Genomic DNA, 16,307 nt, shown 5'->3' on the forward strand with positions numbered 1-16,307 from the left:
TGCTCTTGTTTGAATGCATTGCTTTCTACGGCGAAGCCGTTTCAGTGATTACCTTCCCAGTGTCCCTCACTTTATTTCAAACCAGCGACCTTGCATTGACAAGCCATTGTCACAGATCGTTACGTTAGACGCTACCTATCCAAAGTTCACGTGGATTCTACTACTACTACTACTACTACTCCCTGTTAAGACCTTTCAATTGAAATATTCGGATATTTATGGCCTTATCTTGATGGGTCGATTTACCTAGGTAGCCGGTCTTCAATTGGCCATCAGTTTGAATCGAGTTGGGTAGAAAGAGTGAATTGGTGGAATTTTACATATTTATTATATATTCTATAGATAAAGATTGATAATTACTTTTTTAGAAAAAAACGTGCACGTGTAGTCTGACCGACAGAGATGATGGTGCTGATATGAGTGTCGTGTGCGGCTTCACCCTAATTATGCCGCTACGAGCTCTCATATCGACAGTTGTCACCGGCATGGTAAGGGACATGGACGTGGACGCATACTTCTCGAAGACGCCAACGGTTTCAAGAAGTAATACGATTCAAAATTGGGCGTAGGTACAATTGGCTTTGCTCTGAGACTTGCCTCAGGCAATGCTTAGCGGCAATATGACATATATATTTTTTGACAATAGTTTTAGCGTCAGACATCATTTTGAAGTGTTACCCTTAGTTCCTTATGGGATGGCTTTTGAAATGAACTGATAAATTTTTTTTTTGAGAACGGTCGAGATTTTGAGCGATAACGATGGAAATGATAGCGTGCACAGTATTTACTAAATAATTATTTGTCCCATGTATTGCGGAGTTATTGGGCACAGCAAACGTTCCGATCGGGAACTATTGAACAATACTGACCAAACTGAAAAAGTGTTAGTAAGGAGCAGGATAAAAAAGGATGTTTCGCAATAGAACTGTTTAACGAGAATATATAGCAGGACTATAGAGCTACGTTCCTACAGAACGCATCCATCGATATACATTTCCTTTAAGGCAGACTTTCGTAGCGGAACAAAATAAATTTGCCCTTATGTTTTTCGGCATTTGTCACTTGTTTTTATATGTCAAATTGTGAGCCGCGCGTACCTGTAGCTGTAAAGGTAGACCATTTGGTGCTTACAGATAGTTTAGTTTATCCTGATAATCGCTCCTATTTGCAAAACGTGTTATCGTTCCTCTACAGATATTTTTATCGTACAATTAGGATTTAAGCTATTTTACTCTAACAAAACAGAAAGTGGTCTTTTGATAAGATAATAAGTTTATATTGTTTGTGACGACCATAGAAACAATAGTTTCCATTATAAGAAATATCTGAAATGCTGGCCATCGATTTTGCTCATCATTCGCATCATCTGAAATATCATACAGTACTATTTAAACAACTGGATGCTAATACAGTTGACCGTGTCAATGCTGGGTCTATATTTCCAGGATCAGCAAGCAAATTATTTCTGGGCTTTAGGTATGCGTCCACGGTGTTTGAAACTGGTCAGATCGATAATTTCGTCACCAAGTCACATGATCAAATGACAAAAATTTATATATTTTACGTTTATTATGCCATACGGCCGATAACTAATAACGATGCTTATAATGATTTCTGTGCTTAGATGAACCGGCATTGACAGTGAATAGTAATAGCAGGAGAGGTATCAGTGGTAAATTTTGTTATTGATACTGTTGTCTATCGATGGGAGACGAGCAGCGCGAGAGGTGGCTGTACGACCGAAGATGAGTGATGCGTCACCCCAGGTGTCGTTGTGACAGAGATGATTCTTGTTTCGACTGAGAACACCCCCTCTTCAATTCAAGTTTCATGTTTTACGTAGCGTGCTCTGGCATTTACCATTGAGGCATCGACGTAACTATGATGAGGTGTATAGTCGTAGTAAATCATAGTTTGACGACTGAACATCTCCAGCTAGTTCATTGAGCAGTACGGATCTAAGGAGATAGGATAGAGTAGAGTCAACATCGCGAAAAGCCACGATTGTAGAGAAGAAACCCCCAATAGCGAGTTAAGATTCCGTAGCGAGAGACTTACTCCGAGTGACAAAGAGTCGCTGCCCTGAAGAGACGATCAGACAGTCGCCTATCAGGACGAAGTAGCATTAACTAGTTAGTCAATTAGGGAACCAGCAGCCACCGTGGGAAATTTAGCTTTCTCTCTGCTTAAGCGATGGCAGCCTTGTACTGCTCAACTTATCTAGAAATTGTTGTAATAAGCGAGGGCTCGTGTAGGTCACAGCCCTGAGGCTGCAGTCGACGAGACGATGCAAGCGGTTGCAACGTTAAGGCCTTCGAGTACCTCAGTATTATATACTAACAAGGACATAGTGATAGATAAAAAGAGAAACTTGAGGGAAGTTTCTCCTCTTCTATTTAGTTAACAATTGCTCAGTATTTATCGTGCTAGATATGTGTTTTCTACTTTTATGTTTCTGACGATGCATGGTGGCCAATGCATAGCTAGTTATGAACTTTGCCATAATCTAATCAATTCTAGTAGAGCCAGCTCCTATGTTCGAGTATTTCACCTTCAATACGGCTCTTACAGAGTTCAGCTCTACCAATGATTCGACATAAATTATAGACGAATTCATACATGAATATAGTTATACATTTTTCTGGTAGCACCAATGGCCGATCGATGCAATGCGAAATGTCTATTTTTGCACTCACGCTATAGCTGACGATAGGTTGATTTAAATCCTGTACCGGAAAAGGTGGACGATTCAAGTTTTCCCTCAATGGGATCATCACTGCCGCTCAGAAACTCGTGCGTTTCAGTATGAACGAATAGCCCAGAGATTGCCAGAATTCGCACGCTCGATAAAAATCATCTACAGACATGGTTATTATATTTCGACAAATTTTTTAGTGAAGAACGCTAAAATCTAAAGCTGTTTGAAGGTCGGCCTAAGAGGTAAGCCTACGTTAGTCAGCCTTTCGAAACATGCGTGTGTTCTTTTCCTTAAGCAATGTATCTAGTCTATTGTGATAAACCGATTAACGTTTTATGTCCACCTTGTAAGTTGCGAAGAGCCGCTGTCGCGCTTGACATATATTGGATATTTTTATAAGTCAATAAGATACGCTTTTCTTCACTTTAAGCCAAGAGAAGAGGACAATTCGCGAACCTGAGAGGAATACCAAATTTTGACATTGCCTTTTGCTACCATCGTCAGGATTCAGGGAATTGTTTTTACTTAGGCAAAGGACACGTCGTAATATTGCGGTGGAAGCAGACTTTTTTTTTTGAACGTTAGAGACAAGGCGGTCCACTTACTGTTTTACCTTAGTATGTATTTTTTTTTAGCCAGCGTTGTCTCGAAATGAATGTAAATAGACCAAACGTAAGAAAGCGATAAGCAGGAACATACGAACGTTGATTTTCAGAGCTACCCATCGTAGACGTTGTAAGGAAATGAAATGGAAGAATTTCTAGTTATCGACTAAGCTCTAGTGGCCTAGTTTGACCACAATCGATGCAGAGATGCAATGCACGAATACAGTGTTAGATAAATGAATCTGGATACATAAACCTATTGTGACACAATGGACGTCCCGGTGCCTTCTTCGCCAAAAAGAAGGTTCCCTCTTACAGTGAGGCGTATCACAATACCAGTGGCTTTGCACTTTTTGTTATACTCAAGGAGATCGAAGTCAAAACACGTTTGTCCTTCGAAGAAGAATCGGCTATACCGCTACCTCGAGCATTTGATAACACTGTGCGAAGGAAAGCAAAATGAATCTATGACCGTAAAAATAGCATCTTCGTTTTATGCTGGCTGAAAAAACAAAGCATTCATCATAATTTAGGAATATTTAAATTACTAAATCATTAGATTATAATATTGCTACTGTTACCGTGTGGTATAACGGCTCATGGGTCTTTTAATATGCCCAATAGTAATTCGGTATAATGATAACCACGGTGAGAGAAACCGTAGCGTTCAGCTCGGCTGTTGTCGTCAACAACACTCACTATCCACTATAGTATAGAGTATGAAAATGAACATACGGACGGAAACATATAACACGCCTCGCAGACATAGATAGTACCGTTCATTTATCGATTACGCGTTTCACATGATCAGCCGCCTACTACTGTTAATAGCTCAAATTTGAGGTTGATGTATGGCGGCGGGCCATGTTGTATCTGCTGCAGACGTGCGCGTGTGGTAGATGACTGTTCTAGCTACATCAACGGAGCCCATGCCATGCACATGAGCCGACTGTGAACCATTGACAACTATTTTCGTTCATGCTTGGCCTTCGTAGACAATCGATTAGATTTCTCTTTCTCCCTCTGGAAATCGACAAAGAGAAACAGGGACCTGAAAAGTATGACAGGTCAATCAAGTTCAAACAGACTCTGTCTGTCTCGTGGCGAAACGCAACCCATAGATATTGCCTCCGAACTTGCTGGATCTCAAACGCAATGGTAATACTTCATGAAACAGCTATTGACTGAGCAACTGTTTACACTCTGTGTATTAACGAAAAACGCCAACCAGGTAAAGCGTCCGTATAACTTTCTCTATGAGCGTTTCAGCTCATTCACTTCTTCGCCCTACTGTATATACAGATCAGACGGGATCTAATGTTACCTGATACTTTTCCCAAAAACGACCCAAACGCTTATTTATCAGCTCGGCCTAAACCCGAATTCCAAGACGAGGCTCCGTGTTGCATCCCCATCACCCCGTTGTTGTTATTCTTATTGTGTTTTCATTGTAGTTTCACTACCAGTCGCATCCAGTAAACCGACTGCATTGCAGTCATCTCAAAATGAGACCGACTCTAACTTCAAAAATTCAGTATAAATAGTAGGATGCTCTAAAGGCAAAGCTAGCGAGCAACGTAAGGATGTTCATATTTCTTTAGAAATTCTCAACCATTTCCTAGAAAGAAACATCCTCGATTCTATAACAAACAAAATAAAAGAGAAGAAAAATGAACGTACAATTTTCTTCCTATTGTGTAATACGTAAGAAACTTTTGCATTAGGGTACTTTACAGTTGTTAATAAGAAAGCTACCCAACAAAGTCCTCTTTTTTTTTTTCTTGTTTTCATTAGAGTGTAGAGGAAATCTTTCAGATTTTTTAACATACAAGATATTGTTCCTATAGGTAGAAGAGGAAAACTTGGCATAACCGATATATGGAAGTGCTTCCAGTCGATGTCACGTATGAGCGTATTGAGCGTATGAGCGTATTGAATTCTGGCGTTTTTCTCCTCATGCTGAACTAGTAGTTTGAAACTATACGCCAAAAAAGCCGGGTACTTTTCGTTAGAAATGCGCTCTTACCCAGCAGGAAATACCGGTTGCCGTCCCGAAAAAAGCCATATCAACGCGTACGCCCGCAGGTAGTAGTTAGGGTTATCAGTGAAAGGCAAATCAGGGTAGCAGGCCTTATATCCTATTGGCACTGTGAAACTCGAAAGCCGTTCTGCGGATTCGCCAACTTATATTTACGCCATTAAGCATACTACCCTCTCTCAGTGCCTCTATGGTATCACATCAACTAACCAGTCCTCGGTAAGTGGCGATATTTCGAATGCTGCGTAGGAGATGGTAGTTTAATAAGTTTAACCTTAACGAGGAAGTCTGAAAGTATCATGACCCGCAGCATGAGCCGAGGCTTTGGTGTTTCGAGATTATTATCGAGACCATATGAACATACACCAACCTATACAAAAAGGTATGAGCTACGATGACATGTACCAGCTTGTGAGAGAAGGTTGTGGAAATTTGTTCGCTTCTATTTTATCGAGGACGAATCTGCATATCCGTTAGTGGGAAAAGGTTAATACGGATGCTATCGGGAAGAGGAAACAACTGAGATCAGTAAGCTGCTATCGCGGTGGGAGGATGTACGTCAGGATGACAGGAACTTTCGTTGTGTGAGCCGGTTGTCGTGGACTTGTAAAAGGTGTACTCAGTTACGTCGAAACCTCAAAACCGCTGGTCCGCTTTAAGGAGGATTGAGTCCCGCCCTACACTAACCCAAAGATATCCTCGGAAGTTCGAACAGACTTGTTTTCTAGCATTATCATGTTGTATAGCAATCGCTTTACTCCACCTCATTAGTAATAATAATTTTAAAGCCGAAAACATAGTGGCGACAACATCAATTTTATTACATGAATATCTAGTAAAAGTAATAGGAAGACCGAAGAACGATGGATGACTAATTATTCCTCATCGCTGTTCCTCGTTGGTGCTAGTACGTCTACTATACGACGGCCGTACGCTGGTTATGCGTAACACTCTACGGCTATACGTAATTTCAATAGAAACGGTAATAACCAGGTTGAAGCATGGGACAGAATAGTGTGCTAAGTCCGCGGAACAGCAGTGAACAGGCCGAATGCAATCCGAGTAAGTGCATTGGCTCAAGGTCTTTCCGGTAGCCTGCCCCTAACGGGAAACCCAAGGAGTTTTTAGGAGGTTGCTGGGAAACCGACTGTCTGATGGAGAATCTAGCAGTCTTCTATATTCCTTTCGATCTAGGCTATGGAAAGCCGTTTCTGATGTCTGTATCCGATAGAGTTGACATGGGCCTAAAGTCAAAGTAATGCCTACCTGAATCACCTGCACAGTATATTTTTATACAACGCAGTATGATAATCGAAATAATCTGCTGTACATAGACGAATTTAGTAAAACTAGAACTCAGATAAATATAAATAGTAAAATTGTGTCAAAATATTAAAGCGGTTATATATGACAAGACTAAACCGTCTCAAAGTCAATATGGTGGTTACTTTTGCAATGACGAAGCCGAGATTACAGGAAAAAGGAAACCACGTTAGCGCACGGTTATATGATTGATGATGTCACTATTAATTTCGCCTACTCTTCGTTGTGTCGTCTCATTGCGTCATCTCCGTGTACTTGAAGTACATGAAATAAACTTATCTTCAAAATCTCGTACAGTAAAAAATAAAGCATCCAATTCATGTATCTATATATAATGTGTCTGTCTATTATGAATACATCTAGCCCTGAGTATAAAAAGAAATCCTCAAAAGTTTACGCAAATGGATAGGTGTGTGTAGATGTATTTGCTATTGTTGTACATTGTACATTTTACTCTATTAAAGTAAGCAGTATAACTAAAATGTCACATTGGAAGTATGAGAGTTTTTGGTGGGCAAGCAATTGGTCCGGCCATAAAAATACGGCCGTTTATGCAGTTCAGTAAAGAGAACGCAGAATCCTTAAAGAGAAGCCTAACGAAAAAATCAAGTATAATCTGGGAAAGGTATAGAATTCGGTTCAAGTGCGATACTTGATTGCTACCGGATTAGAGCCATCTGAACGCATCTCCTGTCTGCGGCAAGCTTTGCATTAATACCGATCAGCAAGAACCTGCTGAAACCACATGTGGTTTGTGTCGATCTCAACGAGATACCTCACTGCGGACAGGGTTTCTTATTTCAATACGTTGTTAAGTAGTATTAAAGCAATTTAACAACAATATCTGTACTCAACAAAGGGTACAGATAGATAGAAAAAGATATGAAGTTAATGGGTGCTATAGCTCGAAAATGCTCATTAAGGTATCACAGTACCAGGACAAATAGCTAGCTATATGTTCAATCATATTTACATACATATAAAATATATGTATGTAAATATGATTGAGAAAAGAAAAAAGCATCCATAAAACTATTAACTTTATAGGATGCCACCCACAGCTCTCGATCGTCATGAAGATGATTTGTATCAGAATCAGCACTTAACCAGGATGAAAATCTGAGGTATATGTACGTCTATCGACAAGACTGACTGAGATTAGAAACTGACTCAAATCGTATTCAGAAGTTATAACAGTTAGACTAAGAGAATTTAAACGTTGCACGCGCAGAGTTCCTAAGCCCGTGGAATGTCTGGAACTCCTGCATCTTCGGGATTTGCACGTTTCTCCTAAACAATTCGTACAGAGACATACAAACACAAGCTTCATTTTTTATGCTTATAAAAGCTTCATTCATTATTTAGCGTCGTTTTTTTCCTATTGGAAAAAGAATATTTATATATGAATCAGATCGGGTGTACAAGTTTCTTCGGATAGAGCTTTGGTTGAGCCTCTTCTGTTCTACAATACCAGACGCTTGGTGATTCCAGCCTAAGACTGTTTCGCTATTGGTTCAATGTTTCTCTTGGCGTGCGTGCGTGCGTGCGTGCGTCGTGTTCCTCTGGCTTTAATTCTCTCACACTTGGGTATGTATGTAAGTGTGTAATGAAACGGCATTTGCCGTAATGATAAACTGACCGCATGTCGATGGTATTAAAATAGAAGACCATTTGTAACGACCGGCGTACCAAAAATTTCAATTACATTTAAATCATCTGCGTATTATAGACTGTATGTTCCTGATTTACAGTTCGGAGATGTCAATGGAGATCTCCAGAAGAAACTGTAACGTGTTTGATTCATGATATTACCTCTATAGGTCGAAGGGGTCAAGAATATCAACGACGATCCTTAATAGCCATCCAAGAAAGACTCAAAAGAGTAAGACCATAATACGAAGATAATAATCATCATTGGTTTCGGTAAGCCACGCCAAAGAGCTGTAGGTCGTTTTGGTATTCGGCCTTGAACTTATGATAGGTCTTGTGAGATCATTCATTGTAAAAGAACAAGAAAAAGAAAGCAAAAAACAACCTCAAGATGCTGTACATGTTGTGTTAGATATATTTGTAAGATGTATTTAATGTTCTATATATGACACATGTAATATAAAGTATTATATTTAGTGTTCGTGTAACGCGTCCATTTAACTTATTGCTTATTTGTGCTTAGATGTGCTTATTCTTATTTCGCTCAGTTGTGCACATATCGTTATGCTTATACGTAAACAATTGTGCTTAGCGCTCACACGTCTGAATTCATACATTTCATTAGTAGCACCTGTTGTAACAATGGCAAAGGAGCCCCTGTCTAGTATACTCATTGGATGCGGTCTTTTCCTTGCAGATTGTTATTATTCTTAATATTATTGCAATAATATACGTTTAAAGTTAAATAGGCATTCTGCTGTTTCCGTTGCACCAGGCACTGCTCATTAATCGAATGATGGTCCAGCTTCACTCAATTTATCTAGATTGAGATCTGGAAATGCCCAAATTTGGCTTCCACTATTTGTCCTTGCGCGTAGCAGGAGGCCTACGGTATCTGGTCCCGTTCTGTATGCCGTGTCCGTGCCCAGTGCATTTGTGAGTTATTCGGGAAGGACAACAAAGTAGAACGATTCGAGGCAAATGTGAGACATTAGCAAAGACGATTAAAAGTCGACGCGGGTCGCTAGATGCTATCGAAAGGTCCTAATATTTACCGTGACTGACGGAACCAAACAAGCGACTAAACTAACAGACTACCTCTGGCATCTGGACAACTCAACACTGTGGGGTTCAATCATCCGTCTCTTTCTAGTGAACTGCATGAGCTTCCGGGACAGTCTATTATAGGGTAAAATAAGTGCCCTCTATTTCTGCTAGGCAAAAAATCTATTCTCTTGTTTTCTGGCGCTAAATAGGGAGACGAACGTATGTGTTGTTGTTGTTGTTGTTGACGGCACTACCGTTGAATAACTGTCCTTGTGCGTATGGGGGTGCTGTCAATACAAATTATCACTGCGTTTTGAAAATAGAGAAAACAATCTCGCCAAACAATTATTGCTTTGACAGACACAGGGAGCGGGATTGAAGGAATAGTTGCATGGAGCCTGCACGAGGCAGGCCACACTGGCAGAACAAAAGTCGAAATAAAAGTGAGACCGGATTGTTGAGAACGTGCCACGGTTGTTACTCCGGCTAAATGACCTGGGTAGGCACACGGAAGTGGTCTCTGTAGCGAGGCATGCTTGACATTCTCTCCGGGAAAGGCACATGCGAAAAGTTTGCTCAATTTCTTACTGAAATTGACGCAGCCTCAAAAATAATGAATTAGAAGGAATTGTCAACACTAAGTACTTTACGGATATATTAGTTTATTCGAAGAGGTTGCCATTCGTGTTTCCTTAGCAGAAGGCTTGAGATAGAGAAAATACACTTTTAGCCCTTGTGTAGGGAGTCGGTAAAAGATGAATATTATTTAATGATTGATGATAACAACATTGGGATGGGATACACTAGAGACAAGGAAGGGACTGTTATATAGTTAGTGAAGTACCGGTTAAATTTTTTCCCTGGAAATGTTGGGATTCGCCTAAAGGTAATTGCAGCGAAAGTGACCCATAGAAAATATCTTTAGTCAACAATGACCAAAAAGTGCAGGCCAACACAAACCGTGAAGTATCGTGTTAGCACAGAAAGCACTATTTTTCACTGTATTTTTAATGTATCATCGACGAAGTGCAGTTTTTTTACTAAAAGGTCTCGCACTAATAGTTCGAATAGTTTTTATTACCATTCCACCAGAAGAGAGCTCTTGATAGATTGACGTCCATACTTACATTTTATCCTAAAAACTAGATGCTTTCGTTAACAGGTAGACCAGCCGAGGACAAAATAGGTAATGGTCTGTTAAAGCAGTGTTAGGGCAAGACAAAAAGCAAAATAGAACTCCTTCTCGAACAACAAATATTTAGCTAGGAGGGATATAAGATGCGTGGGAAAGATCGTATTTCGGCTAACATGTGTTCCTAATTTGATCTTCGATTTTGTCACTCAATTAGTAACAATGGTTTCCAAGCTTGTCTTACTTTTCACAGTCCTGACGCCAGCTTACATTTTGCTACTTAAAAATTATTTTTATTATATTTATACTAAATGCATTGCATAACTTTTATGGGGATGATCGCCAACACTATGCAATTTCGTAAAGGGATATTTTCTCATCAGACATCTATCTATCTTACAGTTTGGATTGCGTCTATGGTCAAAGACGTGCGCCGAAAATCGTCGAGCTATCGTACTTTTTAAGTGCTAACCGAACATCAATATATGGTGCTTAAAACACCGATGGTTAGGAAGAGAAAACCCAAGCTCCCAAAGTTATACGTATTTCTTAATGAACGAACGGTGCCAATTGGTTTTGTCTACGAAATGCTTTCAACCTATTCCAATAACATCGATGTCGTTGACAGGTCATCCGGAAAGTTGCTGGCCTCGAAGCTTAAACGAAAGTATGCTATCTTTAACTGTGCATTCAATAATTGTTAAAGACTCATCTATACAACCCATTGAGTCAGCGGAAAGAGTTGTCGTCATAGATATATATATATATATATGACATTTTTTTTTCTAAAGTGCTATTGACAGTAGTAGTTACCCATTTGACTGGCTTTGTTAATATTCTGCTATAATAAGTCAAACATATTTTTACTGTGACGATTGTAATTTACCGCCACTTTTTATCATTCTCGGTAGCAGTTAATGGATCTCGTCGTCGAAAAATACCATACTTGTTTTTTTATATCGCGCTCCACGTATGTATTCCAGCACGTTCCCACGAAATACATTTTAGGTGTAAGAATTAGGATGGAACAGGCTGTAAATAGTCTACGTACGACCATAGCTGACCGCCTTTTTTTTGCACATCGCTTCCTACATTAACACCTCGTTCCACACCGTCTGATTGCACATATCCAAGATCCTGTCTTGTAGCAGCGAGCGATTCTGCCAAGAACTTTTTAATTAGACATTGTGCTCCGCGTGGAAGCAGAATTCAGACTAATCTCAAATTAAGACAGTTTGACAGTTGGATTGACGCAGGCCAGTACCGGCTTAGTATTGTAGTTGGCCTAGTACGCCACGTATTTGAACTTAAGACGACGTTCAACTTATCTTCACCACTCTCGCTTTGACGATGCATCTGAATGTATCTAGTCCACTGGCTTTCGGATCTAGATTAGTTAAATGAAATCGGAAAGGGGACAACTGACCGAGATTTAGTACTTGGTTTCCGTATAGCCCCCCGGTTGAGGTTTGCTTTTGACAAGAAGTTAGATGAGAGTGCGCTACGAGCTGTTCAGCGACGTACTAAGTTCTTATACGAGTGTCGAGGCGGAACTTCGATGCCAAGTGGATCGTTAGTTAGCTATACATTACTTATTATTATGTCACCCACTGTCAATTATAAGACAACTGATTTTAACAGTAAAAAGAAGTATAATCAAAAGAAATTTTAAAGCTAGATATTGGACGTGTAACAGCAGGTGGCAGCATATGGATAGCGTAATGCACTAAATACGATCCTTAGATTCCAATTTACTTTCACCAAATTTAGAAATCGAACAGAGAGAAATCGCGTAAGATAAACATCTTGTAGAAGACTGCATTCAACAGCGTAGCTTGGAGAAATTTACTTAATAGATTTTTTCCTCTATTTAGGCAATATCTATCAACAAACATGACACTAGCATATCGACTTACGAGTCCCGCTAAACTAATTATGTGCCATTAGGAATAAACGTTTTACTTCTCCGCTATGACGCCTACCTAGCGTAAAAAGTGTATCAAGACATAGGGATCATTGTCGATGTCATCCGTTTTTTTTTACTGTCTTTTAATTTTATCTAGTGTATTACTAAGATCTGTAATTTTCGGTCGTGTCCACGAATCGGAACTTACTGTCAGCTGTGATAACATCACTGAATCGTTGTGCTATAGGTGGAATTATTATCCAGGCGTACGAACGTCATTCTTGACTTCTGCTCTGGTTCTAGCGCTCGATGAGGATTAGTAAGGGAAAAATGGGTCGAACACGATGCCTGATAGGGTGTGGTTATTTTATGGTAGAATCGCAAATAATTATACAATTTCATTTCTTTATAGGATTTTCTTGGTTTCAGTCATGCTACATCTTATCAAATAGCGCCAAATTATAGCAATGACTATTTCCACAAGCCTTTGGTGGAGCTGCATGAGCCGTTGCATCTCAAGGATATACAGCATCGGCTGCGGTCTACTTTAGGTTTAGAGAGAACTTGATTGACATATGTCAATGGTTTCAAAAGATGGTTTTTTCCCGATCATACCTGTCACATGTGGTTGTCTTTGAGAAATATTTTTCTCATGATTTTACTAATCAAACGAATTTTCTGCACAAAAATATTGTCTGCATATGTACCTTTTTGCAGATCACGATGATGGAACACAATTCCCCATAGGTAGATACTTAAAAGGATCTTGTATAACTACGACAAGAAGAAGATTATTGCACATCGTCTTTTCAAGCCACTGTCCCAGTCCTTTCGAGATAGGAAAGTATTTTCCCGTTGCCTTCGTTGGATAACTAATTTCTTCACACGAAATCGCTAGTGATACAAGCCTCACCCTTCCCATCATCTCTTAGGGATATAAACCAGCGGCAGAGGCGTCTTCAGTTGACATTTTCTTGAGTAAGAGCGAATCGTAGTGAGTCTATTAAGGCTAGACGATACTAAAGTATTTAACAAACGAACTAATGCGATTATTCCCTCTTTTCTGGCATCGGTTGCTTTCACTAGCAGTATTTAACTTGTGTACTCGAACTTTATGTTGTCTGATAGTTTCCAAATCTCTAGACGATAGTCGAGCATTCATTGTCTTCGATAAGGATTAGAAGTCCCACAAAAGCTCTCTTGCAACCCCTGGCCATCAAATCTTGTGTTTGAGGCCAAAACACAAAACCGTACAGATAATGCTCAAGCCCCCTGATCTAACTTAACCTATCGGATCTCTATACGAAATTAGAAATAGATAGTTAGGTAATCCTGACCGCTTCTAGGAAAAAAAATTCTTCTTGCATATAAGCTTCTAAAGCGCATGGAAAACATGCAACTCTAAGTATGCAGTCTATGAAAATTTATTATTACCAGTGAATCATAACTCAGTTCAAAGCCGAGGTTATCCATCATCAGCAGTGGCGTTATTTATTGAGAGACTAATGCGCGCGGAAAAGACAAAACCGTAGTTATTTTCAGTCAGAAGTAACTTAGATTTAAAGCAAACTATACACTTTCATTAACTACAAGAATATGCATTAATCAACTATATGGAATACATGCACAACTGCACATTATGTACGCTAAGATGTTCCATTGTAGAATAAATCGAAATCTCAAGATTCAAACCAACCTCAAGGAGATGCCCCCTTAGTATACACGAGCGAAATTCGCCCGCCTAGGGGCGCTGTCACTTTCCTCCTGTCGTAGTCATCACTTCGGCGATGTCAGGTTGTTAAAATTCAGCTCACTTAATCCACGGTGTCACTTTGTTGTTCCAGCACCCTTTCTTTGTTACGTCCACCCACAAAGATCTAGATTATTATTAAGGCCTGTTTGTTGTTACGCGGCAAAGTCGGGTTCCCGGCTCGTAGTCTGTACGATTCTATTGGCTTTTGCACGATCACGCCTCAGCGCAATATTAAATTAGATGTTCAGTAGAAGGCGTATCGGATTTGAATGATATTCTTTGCTACAACCAGACTCGGGTGTAAATCGAAACGATAAGGATGTCAAAAGCGGTGAAATTTCTTTACGGAAAAGTCTGCGCCTATTTTCTGTGACTGCGACGCACTTACCGGAAACACACATTTATTTACGTATGCGTTTACGATGTGTTCCCGCCTCACGCAAATATGTGGCAAGGCTAAGGGACGCTTGTAGGCAAATTGGCTGTCGCGACACACCTTTGTTAGCGGCTATCGACGGTCGGTTGCTAAATTGTCTGGAGGTTGTAAGGAGGGAATTTTACAGCGAGCTTTCTACAACTGTGAGGAACTAATGCAATCGTAGGTAAACAGCAAAGCAACAGGAGGTCACTTAAAGCCAATCGCTAACGGAAGTTGTACGAAGTAAGGAACAAATAGAAGTGACGATGCAACGTATAGCCTCGTGAGACTTGTCGACACACTTTGTCTATCAAATCGAATTACGCCACCATCCACAGTTTCCCGTTTTCAAGCGTGGCACAAACGTATTGCTTAGCTAGACGCTATTGGTGACCAGAGCGTGCGTTGGTGGCGATAATTCACTGCCACGGTTACCGTTTCATCCCAAAGCTGAACCAATCCGCAAACCCCCCGCACACGTTTTTCATACGAACGCACAGATACACAAATACAAATACGAAATTGCTCCTGTCTACGTATGATACAGGTCCGTGTACAAAATGTTCCCTATATACTACATTTCTTTCTGTGTCGTCTTCTTTTGTCCAGGCTTTCTTTGTTAAAAGATATTCTTCTTCATGGGAAATGTTGGTACGTTGGATCAATACGGAGATATCTCTGCCGTCCTTGTCGTCCCCCTCAAACGAAACTTTATACCGCGGAAAGAGAGAGGTTCGCTATGGTAAAATATTAAGGCAGCGTTTATGGATATCGTTACATTGATCAAACCCCGCGTACCCAAAGACTCATTTACCTTTAAACCGATCGCCTTTTCGTGGCAACAGCTAGTTATATGTCTGTGCAAACTACTCGGCGAGTATTGTGATTTGCTTGCACCCTCTTTTTTCGCTACGTTTTCAAATCCCGATAGCAGGCAAGCGCTGCCCTAACACTTCATCGGTGCTCATCGACCATCCTCTTCCTTCAGCGTTCCAACAATAGTACCTTCGTTGTCATTCTCATCTCCCGGGGGCCACGAAGACGCTGGTGGCGCTCAAACGCGAACTTCAGTTACTTCGTTTGGTATTTCCTTTAACGGGTCCTTCATTTATATTGCCTTAGTCACTAATATCGTTTGGGATAAAGCCAGAAGCTTGTTAAGATGCTAGTCAAATATTGGTCCGAAATGCAGTGGTGGACAATAGACAACAGCGTCAAAAAGTCTCAAGACATTAGCGAACATGCAACGTTCTTTTTTCCCGTAGACGTTGTCGTCCTTCACGACATTGTTTTAGCAAATTGTGCTTTAACTGCCTTCTGCCAACGCGTTTATGTCGCTTTCAAGGATACTGCTAAACACTTATCTTGCTGCTGCTGTTGTTGTTGTTGCTGCACATATGACTGTCTACTTATAGTCTTAGCGGCGACACACATTATGACGTCGGCAAAAGTCGCTAATAGTCAGAGGATAGGCACTATTACTACAACAGTACATACCGCGCCTCAACTGTCAAATAGCTCCTAATGCAGACCGTGCTCAGCTCGATTCGATCTCGTCTCAAAGTAAAGGCACAGCACTATTCCGGTCGGTGCTCTTGTCTTCGTCGACAAACGTGCTTCGATGGATTGCTGCCGTGCCACATGAGCTGACCAGGCGGAAGCCTGCAGCGCACGCCCACGGGAGGCGTGGCGACGCTTTCGGCCCGCACTCCAACGGCGAAGGGCAGTGTGGAGAGA

The 16,307-nt window shown here is 40.5% G+C and overlaps 1 protein-coding gene across 6 annotated transcripts in view; it reads right to left on the reverse strand.

Annotated features, from left to right (window-relative positions):
• LOC111245772 (5-hydroxytryptamine receptor-like) overlaps positions 1-16,234 on the reverse strand; it is a 55,412-nt gene extending 39,178 nt beyond the window's left edge. For 5 of the 6 annotated variants that reach the window (XM_086987526.1, XM_022794554.2, XM_022794521.2 and 2 more), the window contains exon 1: positions 14,096-16,234. The gene's annotated coding sequence lies outside the window, so the exon portion shown is untranslated. The remainder of the gene's footprint in view (positions 1-14,095) is intronic. The other variant, XM_022794564.2, reaches the window with a different exon arrangement.
• Between the last annotated feature and the right edge of the window lie 73 nt (positions 16,235-16,307).

This window comes from Varroa destructor, unplaced genomic scaffold, assembly GCF_002443255.2.
Source record: "Varroa destructor unplaced genomic scaffold, Vdes_3.0 BEIS01000001.1, whole genome shotgun sequence".
In the NCBI taxonomy this organism is placed as follows: domain Eukaryota; kingdom Metazoa; phylum Arthropoda; class Arachnida; order Mesostigmata; family Varroidae; genus Varroa; species Varroa destructor.